The following is a 7908-nucleotide window of genomic DNA, read 5'->3' as shown; positions in this document are numbered from 1 at the left end:
ACTCACAACCCACACACCAGCCCAGGGCACAGCCCAACCCAGCCAGCGCCCCTCTGGACACCTGTTTTCCCCAACAGCCCCAGGTGACCTGCAGACAATTATCAGGTCACAATTCTTTTTAGCAACAACCAGCGGGGAACCTTGATTCTTCTCCGTCCCACTGCTCACCCATTCCTCAAGGCACAGGCCAACTCAGCCATGCCTAACTGGGCCTCGTGTTTCCTGAAATCTGGGGTCCAGTCTGGTCCCAACAGCCCAGTTTACAGCCCAACTCTACCACCCCCGACAGCGCTCCTGCTTCCACAAACCTGACCTCACCCAAACCTCCCAGGATACTTGAAGCACAATTCACCTCAGCCACGTCCCACCTAGATGCTTGTGTCTTAAAACCCAACGCCCACCTTCTCCAAAAATCTAGCCCACGGTTGTTGAGGGCTTCTCATCCATTCCAGAACGAAGACTCGTTGTGACTGGGCTTTGGGCCATGCCCTGGGCTGGGTGGGCATTGGCCTTAAAGTGATGATAACGCAACAGAATCCCTGCGCTCATGAAGCTGACATTCTAGTTGGGGAGACGATACAATACACCAATAAATAAAGACAATTTCAGATATTGATGAGTATAAAGGAAAATAAAACTGGAAGTGACAGAGGATGACTGAGGGCATGGCTGAGCTAGCATGTAGGGGCTTAGGAGCAGTAAATCCCTTTGAAGAGGTGACTGCATTTAAGCTGAGACCCAAAGAAGTGGGAGACAGCCAGTGGCTGGAGCCTTTGCAAAAGCCCTAAGGTTCCAAAGAGCTGGCCATGTGCAAGCAACCAGGGAGACAAGGGGAGGGAGTGATGTGGTGGGAGCCCAACTCAGAGCATTGAGCAGGGGCTGCAGTATGTTGGATTAGGCAGAAGGTGGTGTAGAGCTTGGATTTTACCCTAAGGGGCCCATGAGAAATCACTAGTGCCCGAAAAATAATGGCTGAGCCATATTAGATATTTCCAATGTAATCTTTCAGGGTGCAGGTGAGAGGAGAGGGTGTTCCAAACCAAGGGCATGACCCAAGTAGAGCCAGGGGGTGAGAGCGTCTGGGGCAACAAAGCTCTCAACTCTTCTCGCTTGTAACCCAGACCCTGGCAGGTCCCACCAAGCAGATCTCCCACTGATAGGCACCCGAGTCATCAGCTTCGGCTTGTTCCCACCACACCCAGCCTCACCACCTCAGGCACCCTAAGATAACATCTCCTTGAAGTATCACCAGCCAACCTGGCATCCTGACTAGTGTGCCAGAGCCCCACCCCCTCTCAGACGCCTCCATCAATTTCACAGAGATCACAACCCACGGCACGACCTCCAGCGTCAGACACCCTAATTTCTCAACTTTGCATGGCTGATACCAGAAATTCAAGTCTGGAAGAATTTTCTTGCCCTGGAACATAGTTTGATAGGCTGAAATAGTTCATGGCTCTGGTCTTGCTTTCTCATAGTTTATAATAGGGATGGACCTGGTACCCGGGGTCAAGCTGGCAGCATCAATGGTCACTGTGAGCCAAGTGTTGTACAGAAGGAGGGGTGGACTGTGCAGGACCGGGGATCCCACGGCCCATCTGCAGGGCGCTGGGGCTCTTCACCAGGCCAATCAGTGCCCAGAGCTGTGAGCCCTTCAGATTTCTCAAGAGATGCAAGAAACCTAGATTTGAGGGTAAAATCTCTTGATTTCTAGATGTTGGCAACTAATTCAATTTTTAAAAAAAGGTGAGCCACACAAAACATTGATTTCCTTTTGACACATCAAATTCACAGAGAAACAGTGAGGACAATTCAAATAACTTTTTGTTTCTGAACCATTTGAGCACACATTGCTGACATGATGCCCTCCTACTCTTAGGTGTATTTCCTCCAAACAAGGGTGGTCCCACAGAATTGCAGTGCATCCCTCAACAGAGGAAATTAACACTGACGCATTTTCACCCTCTAATGCTCAGACCTCACCAAGTTTCACCATCTGTCCAAATGATGTCCTTTGCAGCAAAAGGGTTCACTTCAAGATCTCATGTTGTGCCCTGGCTGGTGTAGCTCAGTGGGGTGAGTATGGGCCTGTGAAGCAAAGGGTCGCCGATTTGATTCCCAGTCAGGGCACATGCCTGGGTTGCAGGCCAGGTCCCCAGTAGGGGACACAGGAGAGGCAACACATTGATATTTCTCTCCCACTCTTTCTCCTTCACATCCCCTCTCTCTAAAAATAAACAAATAAAATATTTTTTAAAAAAAGATCTCATGTTGCATGTCTTGTCCCTTGAGTCCCCTTCAGTCTGGAACATTCCTTGGTCTTCGACTCTCATGACCTGGACACTTTTGAAAGGGCAGTTACTTTGGAGACTGTCCCTCATCTTAGATTTGCCTGCTGTTTCCTCTGGGTTGGATCATGCATTTAGGTCGTGCCTCTTAGATTAGATGAAGACTGTGGATTCCGTGCGTCATGAACTATCTCAGAAGTGATGTTCTGTCCTCACTGCATTATAACAGACCATACCTGACTTCAGTTTGTCCCTTTATTAATGATGTTAACTTTGACCACTAGGATAAGGTGCTGTCTTCCAGGTTTCTCCGCAGTGAATCTGTCTTCCTCTTTGAAACTTAAGAAATATTTCATAAGGCGTTACTTTGAGATTAGGTAATATTCTACCTCTCTTTACAGTTTTCATCTATTTATTGCCATCAGCACAGACTCTCGATTCCATGGATTTCAATCCATTATTGTTACTATTGGGGGGAGCAAATTATCCTAGATTTGGCCCCTGCAAGTCAGCTTCTGGGTCCTTTTAAAGCACTTCCTTACTTTCTGGCAAAAGATATCCCAGGCTCATTTTGTGCGTTCCCTGCCCTAGTCCTGAAATCAGCCATTTCTCCGAAGGGCCCAGGTTCCTTTTAGTGGACAATGTGATTTAGAGCCAAGATCCACCTGTGCTTCTTTTCATTGGGTGTCACGGCTCCCAGATGCTCTCTGGGTGAGTGTGGACGGAGTTACACACACACGTGCACACACGCAGGTGCACATCTATATCTCTGTGTAGTGTGTTTCTCGGGTCGTTCATCTACACAGAAAACCACGAGTTCGCCCCAACAGATCCCATTTCAATCCACGTCACAGGGCCGATTCCAGTTTTTTCCCTTTCCACCGTAACCACTCCCTTCTCGGACAGCAAGACACCTGGCATTCTCCTTCGTTTTATTATTTGACTGATGCCCAATATGTAATGAGTTTTTATTGATGCTGCTTTCTCCCCAACAAGGATGCCCTTTGCACCCCATTCAGGCTCTGACCCCCTGCACCAGGCTGCCTTTCATGAGGACGCCCTCCTCATTCACAGGGGCTCTGGCCACTCCACCTCGGCCACCCTCACCACCCTCTTCTTATCCTGTTGGGCTACGACACCCTTCTGTGGCTCGGCATGTACCCCTCCCCCCACTGCTGATGCTCACCCTACTGGGACCCACCTAATGGGCTTTGGGTTGAATTTTTCAATTATTCAAGAAGGGAGGGGGAAGGGAAAGGGAAGGGGAGGGGAAGAGGAAGGGGAATGGGAAGGGAAAACACAAACCTTTGGCAAGTTGGTTTTAGCAATGGGCCATGAGCTCACTTGTACCTCACTGTATGGGGCAGGCATTCACATTCAACAGATATTTATTGAGTGTCTAGTCTGGACCAGGGAGGACAAAGGATTAGAGTCATTAGACAATAAACAGTGTTGTGGGGGAGATGCCGCCAGACACAGAGAAGCCACTTTATCCGTTTGGGTTGTTGGGCCATCACACTTGCTCCATCAGCTGCAAACCCGCTCCCATTGGTGCAGGACCAGCTTGGCCGGTAGAGTTACTTCTACCAGTTGGAACTGACTCAGTGAGGATGGGGTGATCATGCTTCAAAGTTGCATCACGTTCCTGAACCAGCTCCACCCACTGTTAATAGCTTCTCCCCAAACTGAATCATTAAACCCTGGTTACTCATCCTGTCTCTCCCCAACAGTGTCTGTTGGAATGAACAAACTAGGCCAGGTTCATGGTCCTTTTAACATGTCATCCTGTTACTCAGCTGCCCCACATGCAACATAGTAATAATGTAATAACAGGTAACATTTATGGAGCACTGCCTATGTTTAGAGCCCAATGTCTCCACTTTCTAGCTGCGAGGCTGTGGACAAGTCACTTCCTGCAGGAGTTTCCTGTGGCTGCTGTAACAATGACTACTGACTTAATGGATTAAAACTACTGGCCTATTCTCCCACAGTTCTGGAAGCTGGAAGTCCAAATCCGTTTCGCTGGAACAAAATCAAATCTGCCGAGCTGACTCCCTTGAAAGACTCTAGACTCGCAGGGGTGACAAACTCACTTTCACCAGGGGCCACATCAGCCTCCCGGGTGCCTTCAAAGGGCTGACTGTAACTTTAGGACTGTATAAATGTAACTATGCCTTAACTAGGGGCAAGGAGCTCTTGCTGCTGCCCAGTAGAAACAAGGTGTCGGGCCAGATTCGGCCCTCGGGCCTTGTGTTCGCCGCCCGTGCTCTAGAGGAGGAAAATCTCTTCTTGCTTCTGGCTTCTGGTGGCCGCAGGCGTTCTTGGCTTGTGGCTGCATCCCTCCAGTCTCCGCATCTGTCTTCACACGGCCTCGTCCTCTGTGTGTGAAGTTGCCCTCTGCATCTGTCCAATCAGGACACTTGCGATGGCATCGTGGCATTCGGAGCCGCCTCCGATAATACAGGATAAACTCTCCATCTCAAGATTCTTCACTTAATCACAGCTGCCAAGACCCCTTCCCCAAGCGAGGTCACACCGAGAGGTTCCGAGGATTAGGACCTGACCTCCCTGGGGGCCGTTACTCAGCCTACCACACTTCTCCTCCCCCGAGCCTCCGTTGTCTCACCTGTAAGAAGAGGGTGGTTATGATGGTCACTTCCCTCAGGGCTGCTGTGAGGTTTCAGTGGGTTCACATAAACCAGGCCGCCGGCACACTGGCGGGCAGGCAGGCAGCCCCTCAATGAATGGTGTGCGGTTACTACGCATCAATTTCTTGAGTTATTTCCACCCAGCTCTGGCAATTGTGGGGATAATTGATTCCGATGACATCATCTCTTTAACTGCCAGGTTTTCAGTGGGATTAAATGCGCCGAATGGGCTCTGCTGAGCCAGCCCCTCTGCGTGGGCAGAGCCGCCGTGCCAACCTGCCTCGCTGTTTTGCCGGCCGCCCTTCTGCTTCCTGTCCCGAATTAATGAATTAATGTGACACCTGCCGGCAGGCCCACGAGCTGCTGCCCCAGGAAAACAGAGCAGCACACCACGGCTAAATATCTGAACTTTCTTTACAGTTACTGGATGAAGACAGTACTTGGGGCATTTAAACAGCACAGAGTAGAGCTGAGAAAGAAATGCCACCTTAGCCTTGAACCCACATGGGCAGCCTCAGGGGAAACCCCACCGTGTCACTGATGATGTCATGGCCAACTACCCTTGTTACCGAATTGGAGAACAGAAAGGTCAGGAGATGGCTCTTTATTCTCTTCAGTTCCACGATCACTCCTTGAGCTTCTCTCTCAGATCAGGCTTTGCTGGGTTCTGGTGGCTCAAAGATGGTGTCCCTCAAGGAGATCACAGCCCCCCTGTAATGTATTTTATTTTTTATTTATTGATTTTAGAGAGAGAGGGAGGAAGAGAGGGAGAGAGAGAAAAAAACCACTGATTTATTGTTCCACTCATTTATGCATTCATTGGTTGCTTCTTGTATGTGCCCTGACTGGGGATCGAACCTGCAACCTTGGTGCATCCGGAAAACACTCTAACCAGCTGAGCTACCCGGCCAGGGCCGCTGAGTGTACTTAATGCCACTGAGTTGCACACTTCAAAATGGTTAACGTGGTGGATTCTATGTTATGTGTTGACCTCCCTCCTTCCCCAAAGTCACATACTGATAAAGAACTGTACTCCCGGCACGGCTGCTCTAGAGGAGTTTGTCCGTGGGCGTGCTTCCTGCTGATTGAAAATGACCTCAGCAAGGAGACCCTTAATTTTATCTTCTAAAAAGGAATCTCACCATATGCACATACCACGTTTTCTTCATCAATTCGCAATTCTGCACCGGACACTTAAAATTTTGTTAAGAGGGTAGACCTCAAATAATGTGTTTTTTACCATTAAATTTTTTTAATCTTAAAAGGCAGAAGAAATAAAAGGAAGTCCAAGCTATGGGGTGGAGGGCTAGGGGTGGGTTAATTTCGTCTCTGTCATCACCATCGAGGACCAAATTCTTCTCTCCTTTGGCCCTGGGACCAACCCAGCTGCGTGCGTCAGGTGACTTCCTCCTGTGAGGTGATGGCTGCAGAACCATGAGTCTCCCCCAGATGTGACAACACCTCAAAACCACCTCCCCACACCCCTGCCCTCGAGTGTCATGGGGCAGAACCGGGCCCAAGCCCACCGCTAGCCCACCACTGCTGGCTTAATTAGACAAATCTGGATGCAACCCTGGGCCACACCCACTCCAATGGGGCGTGGCATGAGCAGGGAAGTTGGGGGGGAGTGGCTACACATTTACTAACTGGAAGAGAGCAAATTCGCACTCTCCAGCTCCTTCCCTTAGGACGGAGGGAACTTCACTCCGCACTCGCTGAGGCGGGTGCTGTGCAGAACATCGTCAGTATCAGGGCAATTGCAACAGTTATCACTGACCCGGTCCTGAGAGTGTGCGGGGCCCTGGGTCAAGGCCCCCGGTAAAAACAAACTGGTACTGGGACCCTCACTTTAGAGATGACAAAACAGAAACTCAGAGCTACGAAATGATTTGGAGCTAGATGGAGTCTCCTTCCCCCCATCAGGCTGCCTTTGAAAACTAATATGACCCTCCCCAAAGCGTTAGTGCCATTCCATCAGAGAAATGTATTCCAGCAGGCGGAACGAGGTTGAGCTCCTTGAGGGCTCTGAACGGAAGGTTCTGGAGCAGAATTCCATTTTCCAGCGCCCTCTGCACGTAGGAGCAGCCTACCTGGTTTACAGACGAGGCGCGGATGGAGACAGAGTGGGAGGTCCCGGCCACACACCCGAAGAGGGCGGGCTGCCTGCACAGCTTTCTTTCAGGGCAGTGACCTGCAAATTGGGAGGGGTGGGTGAGTGCCATAGGCCAGGAGTGCTTAGAAGGATGCCACAGCCTCCAGCTGAACAACAACAACAAAAAGATGGCATGACAATAACTAAGAGTTAGTCCCGATGAAGGGCACGTCTCTTTCCTCCGGCGGCCTCCAAAGACGTCCATGTCCGAAGCCCGCCACCCTTGACTACGTTACCTGGCATGGCGAGAGCGATCTTGCAGCTGTGATTCAGGCTAAAAAGCTTGAAATGGGGAGGTTGTCCCGGATTTTCTGGGCGGGCACTGAATCCGTCAAAGTGCAGAAACTCCCAGCTGTGGTCCTGGAAGATGTGACGGGGGACCAGCGGTCAGAGGGGGGCGCTAGGGGGCTGGCGTTGGAGGTGGAGGGCGGGGCCAGGGGCCCAGAAACTGAACGCGGCAGACTCTACATGTCCAAAAGGCAGGGAAACTTACTCCCCCGCCCAGGGCCCCCAGAAAAGAAAGCAGCCCAGCTGACACCTCGAACTTGACCCTGTGAGACCCGAGTGGGGCTTCTGTCCTACGTCATGTTCACAGCATGTTAATAACACGGGAAACCGGGAGCAAAACACAGGGACCTCTCTGTACGACCTTTGCATTTTTTCCTGCAAAACTAAAAGCTGTTCTGAAATTAAAAGTTTATTTAAAAATACAGATGCTGGGGGGAGGAGGGTATAGGGGACTAAATGGTGATGGGGGGGAAATGCAATAAAGATTAAATTTTAAAAGTGCAGATGCCCAGAGCCCATCCCTGACCTTTTA

General features: G+C 50.4%; 1 long non-coding RNA gene across 1 annotated transcript; it reads right to left on the bottom strand.

Annotated features, from left to right (window-relative positions):
* Positions 1-3668: 3668 nt before the first annotated feature.
* On the bottom strand, positions 3669-7428 carry LOC128628089 (uncharacterized). Its single transcript, XR_008392421.1, has 3 exons — positions 7325-7428; positions 7027-7127; positions 3669-5647 (listed from the first exon to the last, which is right to left on the bottom strand). It is a non-coding gene; the product is annotated as an uncharacterized LOC128628089 (long non-coding RNA).
* Positions 7429-7908: the final 480 nt, after the last annotated feature.

Source organism: Artibeus jamaicensis, unplaced genomic scaffold (assembly GCF_021234435.1).
Source record: "Artibeus jamaicensis isolate MK-2021 breed Jamaican fruit bat unplaced genomic scaffold, CSHL_Jam_final contig_525, whole genome shotgun sequence".
NCBI lineage: Eukaryota > Metazoa > Chordata > Mammalia > Chiroptera > Phyllostomidae > Artibeus > Artibeus jamaicensis.
The sequence above is the reverse complement of the archived record's forward strand: the minus strand, read 5'-3'. Positions and strand labels throughout refer to the sequence as shown.